Below are 19,793 nucleotides of genomic sequence, written 5' to 3' on the forward strand. Positions count from 1 at the left end.
CGTCTCGAGCGGTTACTTCGCTCGAGCGGTGACTTCGAATATCTTAACACTTAATTTTAGTGAATATTTGATAAAAAATGTAATATTATCGATACTTCTTATAATACTAATATTAAAAATTGATCTCGATTCTGGGTCGATGAATCTTGTAGAAGCAGAACGGTGGCTGTTGTTTACATCGTGGTCCCTCGATTTTTATCAGGAGATTTCTCGCCCTGGTAACTCAGGAATTCATTCTCTTGGTATTTTTTTCTTTATATTCAAAGCACTCGTTGGCGGTAGGTTCGCGCGAAATGAAAGGCGCTCTCTATGTACTCGTTTGCCGTCCAGGGACACTCGATTCGCCAGGGTGAAGGATATTGGAAGTGAAATGCTCCGGCCACGAGTATACACTCGAGGCCAGGAGTACAAGTCCGCGAGTAGTCGGCCGAGTGACTCGATTCTTCGGATATTAAACTCTGAAGATGCCGCACTTCGCCGCGGCATCTGACTCAGCGAGTGTCATTAATAACTTGGAGGAGATAGATAAAGTGTTAAACACCGTGAACCGTGTGCTCGAGCACACGTCATTACCCTGACTACCGCGGCTCGATTAAGGGTGCCTAATGCACCGACCTTGTCGAGGTCGGCTCGCTTTCAAAGAGGAACCTTTTTACCTTATTCGTCCGATACCTCCGCGCCGGCTACGCTCGATGAAACGATCCTCGAATCAACATTTTAATCTTTAATTTACTCCCTTTGCAATTTCGGAGCTTCTATCGTACCATACTGTGCCTCCGCGAAAACTTGGTGTTGAGGGGTTGAGCAAAATGATTTTAATTTGGTGAAAGAAATTTTCTGTGGGAATTTTGGGGATGCAAATGAGCAATACACAGCTAACTTTCGGCAAACACATTTATTCGGCACGAGGCTTTGTTACAGACCAAAGACACACGGTTCCAGTGAAAAAGAAGGTAAGTAAGATTGTCTCTAGGTGGCGCAGAAACAAATGGCGCTTTATTTTCAACACCCCCCCGTAAAGTGCAGTTTCTGAGCCGATTGTACACAATAGACGAAACAAATGATTTTAACATCTTAAGCCTATTTCTTTAATACATTTTTCATGTTTTGGCAACGATAACCCTTTAGTTAAGATGTCAGCAGGCATCCTTTCGGTAGAAAGATACCCAATTTTTATTTCACCTTCCTCTACTGAATGACGCACAAAATGATGCTTGATATCTATGTGTTTCGTGCGTTCATGAAACACTGGATTTTTCGTCATCAGTCCGGCACTTTGGTTATCACATAGAATTGCAGTTGTTTGTAATTTTCCTACAATTTCAGATAAGAATCTTCGTAAATAGATGGTTTCCTTTGCTGCTTCTGAAAGTGCCATATACTCTGCTTCAGCACTCGACATAGCCACTGTTCGTTGCTTCCTCGACGACCAACTGATCGCACCACCAGCTAACTTGAACAAGTATCCCGTATACGGTCTCCTGTCGTCAACACATGCTCCCCAATCAGCATCCAAGAAACCAACTAGCTCCTGATCCGTTTTAGTGAAAACGATTTCCATGTTTATGGTTTTCTTTAGGTAACGTATCACACGTTTTGCAGCTTTCCAGTGTTCTTCGCCAGAGTTTTCACTGAACTGACCAAGTGCGCAGTGGAAGCGTGCTGGGCCCATAACCTGTGGGAATTTTGGGGATGCAAATGAGCAACACACAGCTAACTTTCGGCAAACACATTTATTCGGCACGAGGCTTTGTTACAGACCAAAGACATACGGTTCCAGTGAAAAAGAAGGTAAGTAAGATTGTCTCTAGGTGGCGCAGAAACAAATGGCGCTTTATTTTCAACATTTTCTACTATGCTCAACTTCACACGTTAACGTTAATGACGAGTGAATGTTTGTAGGATACGGAAAGTAAACGTTTGAATCACAATCAGTGGAATATTATAACAACCAATAACTGTTTATTATAAGTCGGATAGCCGAAATGTACAAAGTCTTGAATCTACTATTGATCAGTGATGTTTGAGTATCAATTTTTGTCTGCTGTCTCGGCCAAGATTGTCCAAGAAACTAACCTCGCCATGGGCGTACCCAAGGCAATGGGAGGCAGCATCGGTCTTCGATTGGTCAAAATTGTTAATAATACAGACCAATCAGTTTGGAGGCGACGTTGGTCGATGGAAGGCGGCATGTAACGGGTATTTTTAATAATTTTCCCTCGTCTGGGGTTTTCCGCGTAGCGGCTACGGGCCCAGGTCAACGTTTGGTGCCCCGATGTTTCCTGCGATACCTGACTCGCCATAAAACATTTGGCACCGGTTTTCGATGTTATTGCATATAGTAAAATCATAGAACGCCTGGATTTGGAAGGCCATGCAGGTTTGAATGAATTTAATATTTAACTAGCCGCCTTAATGGTACTTCGGTATAGGCAAAACTTGATTGTATGAAAGGTCTGACTCTACATCCGATGGCTTTATGAATTTACTATTACGCTGCAATACAGAAGAAATCGAAATGGTTATTGTGCGCCGTAACACTTGGCTAGCGAAAGGAATGCGGGTCTGATTGGCGCTCCGATTCCCCCACTCTAGTTTAGAGTCCCACCACACACGTATTCTTGCTATTGGCCGAAACGACGAAGCTGGGGATAGGTGGAGCAAACGAAGCACTCCTTGTCCCCTGTGTCGTCTCGCTAGCGAACTTCTTTTTACAAATGCACAGTAGTATCGTGCAGAAATTATGACGTCATCTCCCGTATTCGCCACCAGAGGGATCGCTCTCTGACAAACGCACGACCGACCTCCAGTTCCTATACAGGGTGTTCGGCCACTCTTGGGAAAAATATTAATGGGAGATTCTAGAGGCCAAAATAAGACGAAAATCAAGAATACCAATTTGTTGATGGTGGCTTTGTTAAAAAGTTATTAACGTTTAAAGTTCCGTCAATACTGAATTTTTTCTCGAAAGTGGGTAAGATTTTGGGAGTATGTCTATTCACCGAAAATGATTATAATTGACCTCCGTAACCGAAAATAATTTTTCCAGAACGATTTGAAACTTTTCAATTTCGCCAAAAAATTTAGGCACCTACCTACCTACTATACAGAGATGACTTGTTGGCTAGGCACGCTGATTGGCCGTAGCGTAATACCGACGCCTGCTCTCTCACGCATTGTCATTATTGGCTGAGCCGCTCACAACTACAATTCCATCGCGTGACAAAGGACGTGAACGAAACGTATAGAGACAAAGTAGGATAGGACAAGGACTGAGAGGCGTTGACGTAATCGTACGCTCAAAATACTAGCCGTGAGTAGGACAAAAATGTATCTCTCGTGGTTATGGAGACCCTACTACTATGCAGCATGACGTCAGAACGGGTCTCTCTAGTAGAAATAAGGAGGCGCGAAAGACCTTCTCTCCTTGCCCTTGCTACGTTTAGTTTGTGGGTGCCTAGCCAACAAGTCATCACTGGACTTTACCTACCTACCCCCCTGTTGATTTTCCTTAAAAATTCGTTTTTGATTTTTAATAATTTCGCTTGACGTCCTACAGAAAAGTTGTTTAATACTTTTTTGTAGCTACCTATGGGCTCTACTTCAGAAAAAAGTTTCATTGAAATATATTCACTATTATAGGAGTTATGGCTGTTTGAAAATTGGACTATTTTTATGAGGGTTTTCTAACATTACGGGGCCAAGGAACAACCTTTCCAATATTTTTATAATTGTTACATATTCTACACTAAAATACGCGGCGTTTGGCTTTTTTAACATTAAAATCGTCCAATACGTCCAGAAGTTATGGTGTTTTAAAGATTCGCATAAAATTTACGGGGAGCATTTTTCGCCTGAAATTATATTTTCGGTAAGGAATTTTTTTCACGAAAATGGTTAGGATTTCGAGGGTATGTCTATCGACCAAAAATTATTATAATTGGTCTCTGCAATCAGAAATAATTTTTTTAGAACGATTTAAAATTTTTTAATTTTGTTGAAAAATTTCACACCTTCTCGAATTTTTTTCTCCAAACTGGGTAAGATTTCCGGGGTATATCTATTCATCAAAAATGATTATAATCGACCCTTGCAATCGGAAATAATTTTTTTAGAACGATTTGAAAAATTTTTTTTTTCGCCGAGAAATTTCACCACCTACCCGAATTTTTTTTTCGATGGAGGGTAGGATTTCGGGGATATGTGTATTCATAAAAAATGATTGTAATTGACCCCTGCAATCGAAAATAATTTTTCCAAAACGATTTGAAATTTTTTAATTTAATTGTTAATAACTTTTCAAAGAAGCCTCCATCAACAAATTGGTACTCTTGATTTTCGTCTTATTTTGGCCTCTAGAATCTCCCATTAAAATTATTCCCAGGGGTGGTCGAACACCCTGTATATACGCTCCTTGACCGATTACCCAATATTTCGACGTTTAAGGCAGGGTGTTAACTCCGTAGGTGATTCGGGGAGTTAATTATGTAGCAAATCAATGTCTAATCGATTTACAAAAAACAATTTATTCAACAATAACAATAACGTTTACTATATCGATCACTTGTAAGGTGATCTAGTAATAGTCCAAATTTAAAAGGGATATCACTTGTAAGGTGATATCCTTGACAATGTCCAAGTTTAAGAAGTACAGTTCTCTTGTTCGCGTCCAGTGCGAAACCAAGTTCAAAGGTCCAAGTTCTTTGAGAATACAGCAAATTCTGATCTTGCCCAATATCCAGTCCTGGAGGAAGATTCCGTATCTCCCTCTTAATGCCTCCTTGGAGGCGTCGATGTTCGGATTAGGCAGAACAAGGCCCAATCCGAATTTTGGACAGTTTTTGGATTGTGCAACGCCCACAGCCTGGTTTGTTTCATCCTGCAAATCCAGGTCTGCAGGACGTTGCACAATCCCTGGGTTGATTTATTATCCATTCTTGTTCTTACGTCCTAGTCCTAGTGGTCAACACGTGAGGGTTTGCGATACATCAATTGCCGTCGAGGGTGGTTTAACCGGGGACCGTTTTCAGAGAAATCTGAAACCGGCATCCGGCCAGACCTACTATTCAATGATGACTTGTTGGCTAGGCACCTACAAACTAAACGGGGCAAGGGCAAGGAGAGAAGGTCTACGCGCCGCCTTATTCCCACTGGAGAGGCTCTACTGGGGGTAGTAGGGTCTCCATAACTACGAGAGATACATTTTTGTTCTATTCATGGCTAGTATTTTGAACGTACGGTTACGCCAGTACCGCTCAGTCTAGTCCTGTCTTGTCCTATTCTACTTTGTCCCTATACAGGGTGGGGCAGTAACTATTAGCACCTCAGATATCTTGGAAACTATAAGTTTCACAGAAATATTTGCTAAAGTAAATTGCACAGTACGAAGGGCGCTATTGGCTGGCGATAATAGTTTTTTTGCAGGTGGAGGTACTTCGGACATTTCAAGGTCACATCCATTTCTTTAAATGGATCGGTATGTTTTTGCTTCCGTATCACGATAGAGGATCTTAAAACGAGTTCAACGACCTATTATACAAGGTCATTGAAGGTCATAGAAAGTAGAGAAAGGCGATAATACTTACGGTTTTCGTAGTAAATGAAACATGTTTATAGTAGGTGTTCGAAATGATGACATCACTGTCAATGCACCGTTCGATTCTTTTTACGATTAATTGACTTGCAAGTCTTACAGCGTCAGAACTTATTGATGCACAGGCTGCAATAATTCGCTGTTGCATATCGTGAGATGTAGTTGGTACTTCTTTGTACACTTTCTCTTTCAGTGTTCCCCACAGAAAGAAATCTAAAGGTGTTATGTCTGGTGAACGAGCTGGCCACAATATTGGACCGCCGCGTCCAGTCCAACGATTTCGAAATTATTCATCGAGTTCCCTTCGCGCAATCGATGAATAATGTGCTGGGCATCCATCATGTTGATACCACATGGTTTGTCGTGTAAATAAAGGTAACTCTTCTAGCAAAAGACCCAATGTATCCTTAATAAAATTAGCATAGACGTTGCCATTCAAATTTCCATTGATAAAATAAGGTCCAATAATTTGATCACCTATGATACCGCACCTTACATTCACAGACCATTGTTTTTGATGTTCAACCTGTCGCAGCCAATGTGGATTTTTCGCTGCCCATAAATGCATGTTATGCAAATTAACATTCCCGTGATTTGTGAATGTTGCTTGATCAGTAAATAAGACGGTATTAAAAAAAAGCTCATTGTTTTGAATCTGACGTATAGCCCATCGACAAAACTCAACGCGATTCATGAAGTCGTTCCCATGCAATTCTTGGTGAAGACTAACGTGATACGGATGAAATCTGTGACGATGCAAAATGCGAAGTACGCTCCTCCTACTAATGCCAGATTCGCGTTCAATTTGTCGCGAACTAATATGAGAATTTCTAGACACACTAGCGAGCACACCGACTTCCATTTCGTCGTTAATTACTCGTTTCTGGCGTTCACTTTTACGAACACTTAAACTACCAGTTTGCCTAAGTATGGCATACACATTTTTAAATGTTTGACGCGAAGGCTGAGACCGATGTGGATATCGTTCAGCATACAAGTTTTACGCCCTTGCAGAATTTTGTTGGCATTCGCCATAAATAAGAAGCATATCAACCAGCTCTTCAAACGGATACATCGTGCCGGATTGACCGATTTATCGATACTAATCTTATGATGTTTATCTTACTCTGCAAACTATTAAACTGTCCTTCAAGCAGTATTTATTCTCAGTGAAATAAACGGTAAGCATTACGCATTCCTCTACTGTTGACAATACGTATGTTTCATTTACTGCCAAAACCGTAAGTATTATCGCCTTTCTCTACTTTCTATGACCTTCAATGACCTTGTGTAATAGGTCGTTGAACTCGTTTTAAGATCCTCTATCGTGATACGGAAGCAAAAACATACCGATCCATTTAAAAAAATGGATGTGACCTTCAAATGTCCGAAGTACCTCCACCTGCAAAAAAACTATTATCGCCAGCCAATAGCGCCCTTCGTACTGTGCAATTTACTTTAGCAAACATTTCTGTGAAACTTATAGTTTCCAAGATATCTGAGGTGCTAATAGTTACTGCTCCACCCTATATGTTTCGTTCGCGGCCTTTGTCAGGCGATGGAATTGTAGTTGTGAGCAGCCCAGCCAATAACGATAGTTCGTGTGAGGACGGGCGTCGCTATTACGCTACGGCCAATCGGCATGCCTAGCCAACAAGTCATCTCTGTATAGTAGTCCTTTAGAAATTGCATGCGATCCGTGAAAAATTGTAACTTCCTCAAAAACGGCACTGTTCATTGTCGACTGCAGCGGAAACCCTTCACGTGGCGGCAACACAGGGCCTGCTAGAAAGCCTTACTGATGAGTCCACTAAGCCAGGCCCGGGACGAAATGCTCCCCTCTCCTTTCCTTGTGTGCCTTCCTACCATCCTTCTTGTTTCCTAGACAAGCAAAGCAGCGTCGCAAAATTATACTCGGTAATGCCATCTTCTGGTACATAGTGATATACTTTAGGTTGATACTTGAGAGGTTAGGCAGTACAGTATTGTCTCTATAGAAGCGACGCTCTCGGGGCTCAACGCTCGGCTATATCGTGGACGAGAAACGATTTTTGATACTTTGTTGACGCCTACTGGAGGCGGCGAGTGTAGAAAAGAACAGCGAGCATATGATAAAGAGGGACTGAGCGCCCGAGCATCGCCGAATTTGCTATCGCTTCCTTTGCTTCGTGTTGGCTGTATCGAAACACAGGCGATGTTTATGCGAGCCTATACCGAATCGGTGTTCTAATTCTGACCTCTACCTCTCTTGGTAGAGGTCGCAGAATGAAATACTGATTCTGTATAGGCTCTCGTAAACATCGTCTGTGTTTCGATACAGCCGACGTGGAGTCACCTGAGCGATGCATGCCTTTGATCGCTTATTGCGTTAGTAAATGGGATCTAAATTGTATATCGTATTTGGTGTCATTTTAATCAGAAAAGTGTCACGAATATGTTGATGAAGTTTGAAAAAAGGAAGAACAAAAATAAAGATAAATTTCATTGTTGATTTATTATTGTGTACTAGTTAAATCGTATCATAACTTCAGTACATATATGTATGTATCGCTCGTTTATTGTAATAGTGATACGACACAAAAATATACAACTTGTGAATTTAAACTGTTTAACCAACTTATTTTACTCTGAGTTGTCTCATGATTTCAGCAAATAAATGATAGGTCAATTAAATTACAATTCCTTTTTTCAGATGAGGATATACTTTAAAGAAAGGACAAATGTATATTATAATTTATAAAAAACAATAATAAAAATTATGTTGTACTGGATCTTAGTTAAATCAGAAAACTGCCACAGACATGTTAAAAGTTTCAAAACAAGAAAAGGAAAAATAAAAAATTTGTATTATTGCACTAGTGTTGCTTTAGTAATTTGAACCCGTATCGTATGACAATGTTCGACGACCGATCGTCAAGCGCGCCGCTATCTTGGGGAATCGCCCATAGGAAGGCACACTCGCCGGTACAGCGAGTGCTGGGTTCTAACAGTACGCAGTGGGCATAAGTAGAGGGGATACGATATTTGCCTATATCGTGGACGAGTTCCGAGCTTATACAGGGTGTTCGGCCACCCCTGGGAAAAATTTTAACGAGAGATTCTAGAGGCCAAAATAAGACGAAAATCAAGAATACCAACTTGTTGATGGAGGCTTTATTAAAAAGTTATTAACATTTAAAGTTCCGCCCGTTCCGAATTTTTTTCTCGAAAATGCGCAGAATTTCGGGGGTATGTCTATTCACCAAAAATAATTGTAATTGACCCCTGCAACTGAAAATAATTTTTTTAGAATGATTTGAAATTTTTTTTTTTCCGTCGAAAAATTTCACACCTTTTCGAATTTTTTTCTAGAAAGTGGGTAGAATTTCGAGGATATATCTATTCACAAAAAATGATTGTAATTGACCCCCGCAACCGAAAATAATTTTTCCAAAACGATTTGAAATTCTTTTTTTTCGTCGAAAAAATTTAGGCATCTAGTTAGATTTTCAGTAATGAATTTTTTTCTCGAAAGTGCATAGGATTTCGGGGGTATGTGTAATGACCAAAAATGCTTGTGATTGACCCCTCTAATTAAATATAATTTTTTTAGAATGATTTGAAAATTTTTTTTTCCGTCGAAAAATTTCACACCTTCTCGAATTTTTTTCTCGAAAATGCGCAGGATTTCGGGGGTATGTCTTTTCACCAAAAATGATTGTAATTCACCCCCACAATCGAAAATAATTTTTCCAGAACGATTTGAAATTTTTGAATTTAATTGTTAATAACTTTTTAACAAAGCCTCCATCAACAAATTGGTATTCTTGATTTTCGTCTTATTTTGGCCTCTAGAATCCCCCATTACAATTTTTCCTAGGGGTGGCCGAACACCCTGTATAGAGAAAATACTGTAGTAGGCAGCAGCAAAATCGCCTAGGGACCCAACCACGCTGCAGAACTGATCGCTCGTGACGTTGCTGCATATCGTGATGCGTACTGTTGCGTCTCTTTTTATTCATAAGCGTAATCGTTCTTTCGTCAGTGGCTCGGTAAAGGCGATTCCTTACTTTATATTTATCCTCCGATTTATTTCACCATTTATTATTTTCAAAGCTATTAACATTACGCAACATTCCTTGTCTTATTTTAATCAAGAAGGATCCATATTCTTTGAAAAACTGTTTTTTAAGCCTTATAATTGCATTCATAACATAAAAATAATAAATAAATTTTTATTTTATCAATTTTAATTAAAAATAACAATTCTGATCTTTTAAAAAAGTCACAATCAGTTTCCTCAAAAAATCGTTAGTAAAATAAAAGTTTAAAAGTGCAGCATTCATATTAAAACTGACGATTAATGAATTATTAATAATCGTATCGCGATCTATTCTACATAAGAGGTCACACTACATTGATGGGTCCAAAACGAGCAGTATTTTTACGAATTTTTCATAGGAAATGTGTGCGTTCGATCGAAAGTACCTATTTACCATGTATAAATCATTTCTTGAACGTTTGGAAGCAATTTTTTTTAATTGCTGCTGCTTTGTTTGACTAGGAAATCGAGAAAGGTCGTAGGTGGGTAGAAAAGGAAAGAAGACGGGAGGTGTTTCGTCCCGGGCCTGCTAGTGGACTCCTATTCTGTGATCCTGATACTTTTTACAATAGAAAGATGACTTGTTGGCTAGGCACCTACAAATTGAACGGGGGCAAGGGCAAGGAGAGAAGGTCTTCGCGCCACCTTAAGGTCGATTTATACTATCCGTATACGGTACGAACGGATACGGAACGGTTCGGTGAGGTAAATGCGTCTTGTGTTAGGACGTCCATTTACAGGGTGTTCGGCCACCCCTGGGAAAAATTGTAATGGGGGATTCTGGAGGCCAAACTAAGACGAAAATCAAGAATACCAATTTGTTGATAGAGGCTTCGTTAAAAAGTTATTAACAATTAAAATCAAAAATTTCAAATCGCTCTGGAAAAATTATTTTCGGTTGCGGGGGTCAATTGCAATCATTTTTGGTCATTATATATACCTCCGAAATCCTACCCACTTTCCAGAAAAAAATTCGATTAAGTGCTGAAAGTTTTGGGTGAAAAAAAAGACTTTCGAATCGTCTTGGAAAAATTATTTTTAATTGCAAGGGTCAATTGCAAGCATTTTTGGTCAATAGACATATCCCCGAAATCCTACTCAGTTTCGAGAAAAAAATTCTTTACCGAAAATATAATTTCTGGCCAGAAATGTCTGCCCGAATTTTCATGCGAATCTTTAAAACGTCATAACTTCTGAACAAATTGGACGATTTTAATGTTTAAAAAAGAAAACTACGCGTATTTTGATGGAAAATATGTACAAATCGTAAAACTATTCGAAAAGTTGGTCCTTGACCCCGCAAAATGAGAAAAATCCCATAAAAATGGTCCAATTTTCAAACAGCCATAACTCTTACAATTGTGAATAGATTTGAATGAAACTTTTTTCCGAAGTAGAGCTCATGGGTAGGTACAAAAAAGTATTAGACAACTTTCCTGTAGGGAGTCAAACAAAATTACTAAAAATGAAAAAGGAATTTTTAAGAAAAATCGACAAGGGGTAGGAGGTGCCTAAATTTTTCGATGAAAAAAAAATTTTTAATTCTGAATAAATTATTTTCGGTTGCGGGGGTCAATTACAATCATTTTTGGTCATTATATATACCCCCGAAATCCTACCCACTTTCGAGAAAAAAATTCGAAAAGGTGTGAAATTTTTCGACGGATAAAAAAATTTCCAATCCTCTTGGAAAAATTGTTTTCGGTTGCGGGGGTTAATTACAATCATTTTTGGTGAATAGACATACCCCTGAAATCCTGCGCATTTTCGGGGAAAAAATTCGGTACGGGCGGAAATTTAAACGTTAATAACTTTTTAACGAAGCTTCAATCAACAAATTAGTATTCTTGATTTTCGTCCTATTTTGGTTTCTAGAATCTCTCATTAAAATTTTTCCCAGGGGTGGCCGAACACCCTGTATATTATCCGTTCAGGCACGTAACGTTTACAGCATCTCCAGTTCGGGCAGACATTATTGCAGGTATTGTAATGCGAATGTTTATACATGTCGGAGAAACATTATCGTTCACAATCTCCCTAGTGCGACTAGCATTAGGTCCTCTCGGGCGACCAAGCATTTGTCTCGTCGCTCTATGCATATTTTATTTTTTTTTAAACTCTTTTTTTAGCTAAATAAATTTTATAATTGATAACTATAACACAAACACAAACACTTAAACAATACGAAAGAATGTGCAACGATAACTGATGAGTCCTTTGCAGGGATTCTTTAACTAATTTTTCTTTTCCCGCACGTCTTTACAGTCTGGAAACCTTTTCAAATCTGTTCGTTTCTTTTTCGAATCCTTCTTCTTTCAAACGTTCCGGTAACCAGACAACCAACTCGACTACCTTCAAAGGCCACATCCAAACGTCGACGCCAACCAGACGCACGTTTGCGTTTCCGGTGACATTCTTTGCATCGATTACATTTAAATATCGATTAGAGCCAATATAACTTTATTTGCACAACGTGAAGTAATATACAATTTAAGAACAATAAAACAAAAACTTTTTAATGGATTCCGACATACATATATATATATATACATATAATATCTAGCGTTACGGCACGTTCAGGCACGTAGCGTTGCGGATAGGCAAAGATCAGTCCACGCACCCGTTTGGTTGTCCAGACGGTAGGGGAGGTGAACCCCTACGTGGCGCGTCCTCAGGTGGCGGATAGGGGCAGCCACTGGCATAAGATGCGGGGATGGCGTCATTAACCTGAGAAGGCTGGGGGCCGTATCCCCGCATGGCATCCCGGAGGTCGGAGCGAAAGCTCCCGCGGACCAAACACCGGTGTGAATGTGTGTGTGAGTGGGCTGGGGCATGGAATATTTGTCGCGGGTCTTACCTAAGGCCGCAGGTTGGCCAGTTGACTGCGCGTGAGTCCTGCGGCCAACGTGGCCAAGCGGCTTAGTCCCATGTCATGGGACTGCGGGCGCTGGTGACCAGGCGCTTGCGGTTGAGTGGGAATGCGGTGGGAGGAGTGTCTCTCACCGGGAAGGGCCTGAAAAGGCGCGGAGGGGGACTCTGTGATGGCTCACTAGAGTTCCCGGTCTCTCGCCAGGCGCCTGAAAATGGTTACCGTGGGGTTTTAGCCGGTAAGAGTCCGGCACTACCCACCGGCCCTCCCTTCGGTGGGCCCGCGGGTGTCTATGAGGATTTCGTACAAAAGGAACCGGAGCATCGTACAAAAACAAAAGGCAAAGATTAGTAATTCTCTAAAAGAATGTTTGGGTTCCAGCGTACGTCCGGGCCCCACGATTCCTAGTGGTCCCAACTGAAAAAGGACCCGACTATGATCTAAGGTCCTTATCTGCTCGTATTTCTGTCAATTTGCTTGTCCCGTTAGCTGAAACATGTTTTCTTTGACACCCACTCGATTTTACGAGCTCGCTATATCGTGGTCCGGACTATTATTGTTATTATTATTGTTGTTGTTTTTGTTATTTTACATTTTACATTATTCAATTATTAACATGATGACCTCTTGATCTAATTCTTTTATTTTTTAATTGCGTGATTTTATACGTATATCTGAAATGTATGGGTCGGAGGTCGAGAGGAGCATACATTTCAAATATATGCATAAAATCACGTAATAAAAAATTAAAAGAATTAGATCGAGAGGCCATGGAGTTAATAAGTAAACAATATAAAATGTAAAATAACAAGAACAGCAACAACAACAAAACATTAGAAATAGTTTATTTATTTGAATGATTTTTTTATTATACATCATTTTTTTATTATCAATATATATGAGTCAAAGTTTTTATTTATATTTATATTAATTCTGTTGCTTCTTCGCTTGAATCATCTATATTATCTACATTCAGGGGAGACTGACATGAGGCTAAAAGTCCCGAGAGATGAACTCCCATGGCCGGAACCGAAACGTTACGTGCCGAAACGGATAATATAAACACAAGACGCATTTACCTCAACCGAACCGTTCCGTATCCGTTCGTACCGTATACGGATAGTATAAATCGACCTTAAGGTGGCGCGAAGATCTTCTCTCCTTGCCCTTGCCCTCGTTCAATTTGTTGAATTGGCCTAGCCAACAAGTCATCTTTCTATGGTAAAAAGTATCAGGATCACAGAATAGGAGTCCACTAGCAGGCCCGGGATGGAAACGCTCCCCTATTCTTTCCTTTTCTCCCCCCCTCCCCCACTCCCCTACCTTATTCCCACTACAGAGGCCCGCTCTGACGTCACGCTGCATAGTAGTAGGGTCTTCATAACCACGAGAGGTATAGTCCGGGCCACGATATAGCGAGGTCGTAAACTAAACTCTTGAGAGTTGGGACCGACTACTGCTGCGGCACTTAGGGCCGTAGATGACATCTTGTTTGAGGGTGCCATTCTGAATGTTTTTCTGTGTCCGTAACTGTACTACCTTTTTTCATCCTCTACATGCATATATTGTGGGGTGAGTGGCCCGGTGTGCGTGCGTGCGAGCGACCGGGTCATGTTGCGACAGACCGGCGCCGGTATATTTGGAAAACTCGAGTGACTGAGAAGGCGTGAATGAAGAGTGTTTAGAACTGAGCGATAGGAAAGTATAAATGTCTGTATGAATGTAACCCATGGACCCAAAAGACAGAGTGCAAGCGAGATGAATGCAAGGGGATGGACAAATACTTAAAGCGTGAATGTTCAGCGGGCGAGTTAGTTGCGGAGTCGCGTTCAGCGTTATACATAGTTCCTACGGAGCAGAAAATGTAATATTAGTTTAAATATAATATATATATCCATCAACGCGTTAGTGGAATTTAAACCTTCCCTTTCCTCGAGAATCCTACAATATTATAAGCAGGTAAATTAAGATATTAAAGACTTGAGTAAGACCTTTACATATTACGATACCTCTAAAAATGGCAACACTGGATAAAATACTTCTTCGTACGGCCCTGACCATGGTCTAAGGCCCTTAGTTGCTCATATTTTTGTCAATTCACTTGTTTTGGGAGCTGAAACGAGTAAACTTTGACACCTACTCGAGTTTACGACCTCGCTATATCGTGGCCTGAACTATACATTTTTGTTCTATTCATGGTTATTATTTTGAGCGTACGGTTACGTCAATTGTCCCTCAGTCTTGTCCTATCCTACTTTGTCGCTATACGTTTCGTTCGTGTCCTTTGTCACGTGATTTTGAATTGTGGTTGTGAGCGATTCAACCAATAATGACACTGCGTGTGAGAACAGGCGTCGCTATTATGCTACGACCAATCGGCGTGCGTAGCCAACAAATCCTCTGTCTATGGTACTGTTGGATTCCAATGAATTTAGCAACACTTTTATTAAGAAAACTCTTACAAATGTTGGGTCGGCTGAATGCTGAACTCTTTCTGAGAGGTTTTTCGGGTTTTCAGGCGTTTTTATGCTATTGCTGGAAATAGGCAGAGGTAGGGACGATGGTCAAGGGAGAGTGTGACTCAGGAAGGGTACGAGGTTCAGGATGAGTAAGGTTTGGGAATCGTGACTAGGATGTTTGGATGAGTAATGTTTGTAATGTGACGGAATGGTGTTTGTTGGGTCGTGTTGGTCATCCAACACCTCCCCCTTTTAGTTCGAAGATCGTAGTCTTCGAATTAAAGTTTTCCCTTATGATCTTAGTTCGTAGTGCATAAGTCTTAATTCATAGATACAATTAAACTTAAAGTAGTTTGTAACTTAATTACGATATGTGTGTTTATAAGTTATAAAGGTGTTGTGCTTTTTCGAGGTCGAGATACATTGGATCGGAGATAGTATCTGCTTGTAGATGGGGGCGTTGATCGCGGCTGATGTTGGCCCATGGTTGGTTCTGTAGAAACTTGGAATTCCCCCTGCCTCTCGTATATAGCCAATTCTGTAGAATGTTCTCGATGTTCCGTGTGGTCGCTTGAGTCAAAGGTGCAGTTGACAAAATTCTTTATTGCAGGAGGTATTATTTCCCCTGTGTTAGGACTTCTGGTGAAGCAGCATAGTCGTTTCAGCAACCTCCAACATCCCAGCCAATGGCAGCAGTTTCCGCAAACGATTAGAAATAGAATGGCACCAATTACGCATAGGATAATTGTGTACCAGCTTGTGTGCGTGACAATAAATGGTTCCTTCAATCGTTGAGTTAGTATTTCGTCGAATTCGTTGAGTTTCTTGTTGTTATATTTTAAGTCGTTTAAATCGATATTCACGAGTTTAATTGGTTTTAAAGCTGTTGGTGTGACTTGTTTAATATAGTCGGGTGCTGATATACAACAGTCACTCGATATTATGTTCATTCTTGGAACGAAGTGGGTTATATTTCTATTCACCTGGCTGGTAGGTTCTAAAGAGAACAGCATAGTATATCCTTTGCAGTTATTGTGTAGTTGCAGCATCCCTGTTCTTTGAAGGACGATATCCTCCATGTGGTCCTTATTTTCCCCGCAGATGATCGTCAGAGTAGTAGGATGTTGCAAAACATAGAGCCATTGGTTGTTCGAAACATATTTCCATGTTTCAACTTCGGCGTGTATTGTTTTGGTTGAGCAGTCCCGTGGTAGGTGGTCCATATGCGAAGTCAACAGTAATACTTCGCAGGTGGAGTCCTCGGTAGTTTTTGCCGTGTGTATATCGGTGCATAAGTACTTCCCGTCCAGATACTCATTACAATCCTTCATTTCCGATAGGAGAGTGTAATGGGATTTAGATTGAGAGAGGAGTAGGTACGGTTTTCGTGGTATAATAAATGAAAAGATTGAATTGTTTGCATGTTGGACAGGTAAGGGTATTAGGTGATACAAATCGAAAGTTGTCCTCCTTACGAGCGGCATTTTGATAACGAATACTACGAGATCGTTCATCATTATATTCTGAAGCTTGATTAATTTATATATTTTTGGAAGGTTCTTGTAACTCGGTGTGATTACTAATTCGAATTCGCCCTTATAATTGGCCAATTCTTTACAAAGGTCTTTGGGTGTTATTAAAAATGGAGAAATTATATTATGGTTGCTCAAGTTAATTGCTTCGATGTATTTGTTGTAATAGTCAGAGATCTGAGTGCACAGAGATAATAAAGTGGAAACTTGTTGTAAAATAATTGACTGTACCGAAAGATCAGAGATGAGATTTCCTGTTTGTAACATGTATTTGTTGATTGTTTTCATATTGCTATTCATTATAGTTTCTGTTTGTTTTAAAGACTGTATGGAATTATTGAAGTTCTTTATTGTACTCGTAACGACTTGTATTTGAGATTTTAGAAGAACTTGAGTTTGTCTGTTATCATTTAAAAGAGATTTAATGCTTTCGGTATAGTATCGAGCGTCATCCGCGTCCGGCGTTCCTATCAACCAGTTTAATACGTAAGAAGCCCCGTTGATTAATCCGCGTCGTTTGCGATTCTCGCGACTACTTCCGGTTAAGGCATTGAGTATTTCTGCCTTATTTTCTATATTCTCTAATTCATTCCGAACAGATTGAAGGGTCTGCTCACATTGAAAATGTTCACTATTGCTATTTTCAGTTCGGTTTAACATTAAATTACAAAGTTTTTGTGATCTTGTCAAATAGTTTTCCAAGAGAAATTTAAGTTGCGACAGGTAGGTTATATTAATATGCGTTACAAGATGTAGTTCCGTGTTGGAAATTTTTGTTATTCCTAATTTTTGGTAAAAGATTCCGCTCGAGCCAGAGAGAGGAGTATTAACATAGGATGTAGCGAAAATGAGGCTAGGGATCAAGAGTATTAGAACTGTTATTTCTTTCATCTGGAACATAATGTTTAAGTAAATTAGTATGATATTTGATTCTTTTCTTTCCTACTAGAATTTCTATTGTTTTGTTAGGGAAAACATTGGTAATTTTGTAAGGACCCTTAAAATTAGGTGAAAGTTTTTTGTTTAACCCTGGTTTGATTTGTTTTTGGTAAATACATACAAGATCATTGACTTTGAATTCGACAGGGTTACATTTTTTATCGTAATATTCTTTACTTTTGTTTTTTGAATTAATTAAGTTTTCCTTTACTAATTTAAATGAAATATTTAATTTATTCTTTAAAGAAGATACATAATCGTCGTAGGTATATTTAAATTCGGGTTCTTGTGTAATAGAAGAAGGTAGATATGCGCTACGACCGAAAAGTAATTCGTAAGGAGTATGGTTAGTAGACTTGTTTATTGTTGTATTGTAACTGAATGTAGCAAATGGAATGTAATCGTCCCAATCTGTTTGATTAGGTCTGATATAATGTTTTAGGTAGTCCTTGAGTGTTAGATGGTAGCGTTCAAGAGAGCCGTTAGTTTGTGGGTGATACGGAGTTGTGGTGATGTGTTTGGTTTTAAACAAACTACTGAAATTTTTGATCAGGTCCGACATAAAGTCGGGTCCTTGATCGGAAAGGATTGATTTAGGAATTCCAAATCGCATAAATAATTCAACTAGGGTTTTAGCTACGGTTATTGATTCGTGGTTTGGTAGTGCGTAGGCAAAACAATATCTTGTTAGATCATCCTGTGCAGTTAGAATGAATCTATTTCCTGATTCTGTTAAAGGTAATGGACCTACTATATCTATAGCTATTCTATCAAATGGAAGGTTAGATGTTGAGGTAATTTCCATAGGTTGCTTAGTTGGTTTAAAATTCGTTTTGTTAATTTGACAGGAGTGACATGACTTTATATAATTACGAATATCCATCTTAATTGTAGGCCAATAGTAATGTTCCTTGATTCTATTATATGTTTTATTAAATCCAAAATGTCCTGTTAGTTTATTATCGTGATTTTCTTGCAAAATTTTATTTATTTCGTCCTGTGTTTTTGGCGTTATTTTATTATTATGGAATATCTTTATGTCGTTTGTAGCAAATACGTATTTTAGCATTTCGTACAATATATTAGATTTCAAATTGCTGCTCTTATGAGGATAAATAAAAACAAAACCATTGCTGTGAATTTTAGAATGTAGTGATTGGAGGCATTTGAACAAGTGTTTGTATTCTATCTTATCGAAATGTAAGTTTGATGGAAATAGCAGATATACTGTCTGTCTTTCGTTTTTTAAAATAGATGCATCATGTAAGATAGGCTGTAAGTCGGTTAAGTCAAAATTTGATTGTATGTATTCGGAATATTGGTTACTTTCGTCTAAATCTAAGGACCAAATTAAAACAATTGGTTCGTTGATTTTTGCGAGACTTCGGGTCTCTACTGGGAATTCTACCGGCTGTAGTTGTGTATAATGGAATTTTATAAAATCTTGATATGTTTGAGATCGTGTATTGGCGATTTGCGCTTGATTCATTGCAAAAAGTCGTGAAAGTCCATCTACGTTTGAATTTATACATCCTGGTTTATATCTAATTTCGTAACTATATTCTTCTAGTTTCAATCGCCATCTTACTAATTTTGAAGAGGGGTTTTTGCAGTTAAACAACCATTGAAGTGGTCGGTGGTCTGTGTAAATGATAAACGTTCTGCCGTATAAATATGGACGGAAATGTTCAATCGAGTTGACGATTGCTAAAAGTTCTTTTTCTGTCGTGGAATAATTGCGTTCTGCGTCGTTCAGGGTACGAGAGTAATACGCGACAGGGAGATCTTGATTGTTCACCTTCTGCGAGAGAACTGCTCCAATTCCTACATCGGATGCGTCCGTGGTTAAAACGAATTGGTTCTCGAAATCTGGGTACTGAAGGATTGGTTTATTAATTAATTTTTCTTTTAAGGTGAGAAATGCTTGCTCTTGAGATTCTGTCCATTTGAATTCTACATTTTTCTTTAACAATTGGGTTAAGGGTTTAGCTATAATAGAAAAGTTTTCTATAAATTTTCTATAATATCCTATCATTCCTAGGAACATCTTGATTTCTTTGATATTACGCGGCCTTGGGACCTTTTGTACACTCGTGACTTTATTTGGATTAGGTTCGATTCCCTTATCAGATATAACATGGCCTAAATATTCGCAGGATTTCTTTAAAAATTCACATTTATCTGGCTGAAGTTTTAATTTATGTTCTCTAAGTTTTGAAAGTACGTTTTTTAATTTTCGATTGTGATCCTCTAGTGTGGATCCGAATATAATTAAGTCGTCCAGATAAACAAAACATTGTATGTTATTTAACCCGGTTAA

General features: G+C 39.2%; 1 pseudogene; it reads right to left on the reverse strand.

The window, feature by feature from the left end:
* Positions 1-1,066: 1,066 nt before the first annotated feature.
* On the reverse strand, positions 1,067-1,672 carry LOC143343478 (uncharacterized; annotated as a pseudogene).
* Between the last annotated feature and the right edge of the window lie 18,121 nt (positions 1,673-19,793).

The sequence above is a fragment of the Colletes latitarsis genome, chromosome 7, assembly GCF_051014445.1.
Source record: "Colletes latitarsis isolate SP2378_abdomen chromosome 7, iyColLati1, whole genome shotgun sequence".
Lineage (NCBI taxonomy): Eukaryota > Metazoa > Arthropoda > Insecta > Hymenoptera > Colletidae > Colletes > Colletes latitarsis.